The sequence below is a fragment of the Papaver somniferum genome, chromosome 10 (assembly GCF_003573695.1).
Source record: "Papaver somniferum cultivar HN1 chromosome 10, ASM357369v1, whole genome shotgun sequence".
Classification (NCBI taxonomy): Eukaryota; Viridiplantae; Streptophyta; class Magnoliopsida; order Ranunculales; family Papaveraceae; genus Papaver; species Papaver somniferum.
Window position 1 is genome coordinate 52,005,388 of NC_039367.1, and position 588 is coordinate 52,005,975.

The window sequence follows — 588 nt, forward strand, 5'->3', positions numbered from 1 at the left end:
ACTTCTAAAGCTTCTAACCTTTTCGCTATAGAAGCAATTTTGGCATCTGATTCAAAGCTTCCTTCTACCCTATTAAAGTTTCCTCTGCCTAGAAGAATTGTTTTCTTGGGTACCCTATTGCTTTCCCATTGTTGGGTCTTTTCGGCGATTTCATGCAAATATGTCATCGCATAATCAACTGTTTGGTTTTCAAACCCACCTGTACACATGGACTCTACTGTAGTTGTGGTGGGATAATCTAAACCCTCATAAAGGATCTGAACTAACCTAACCTTTTCTAAACCATGATGTGGACATTGGGCTAATAAATCATTGAACCTTTCCAAATACCTATACAAAGATTCTCCCTCCTGTTGTGTAAACGTGCAGATTTGTGTCCTAATAGACGAGGTTTTGTTCCTAGGGAAAAACTTGTTCAAAAAGGCAGATGTAAGTTGTTCATAGGTTTCAATTGATTCGGAAGACAAACTATACAACCACGACTTGGCTTTATCTTTTAAGGAAAAGGGGAATAACCTGAGTTTTAAAGCATCATCATCAAGGTTTCTAATTTTCAGGGTACTACAAATTTCCTCAAAGTCCCTAACA

The 588-nt window shown here is 37.8% G+C and overlaps 1 pseudogene; it reads left to right on the forward strand.

Moving 5' to 3' along the window:
- Positions 1–279: 279 nt before the first annotated feature.
- On the forward strand, positions 280–379 carry LOC113319792 (annotated as a pseudogene).
- Positions 380–588: the final 209 nt, after the last annotated feature.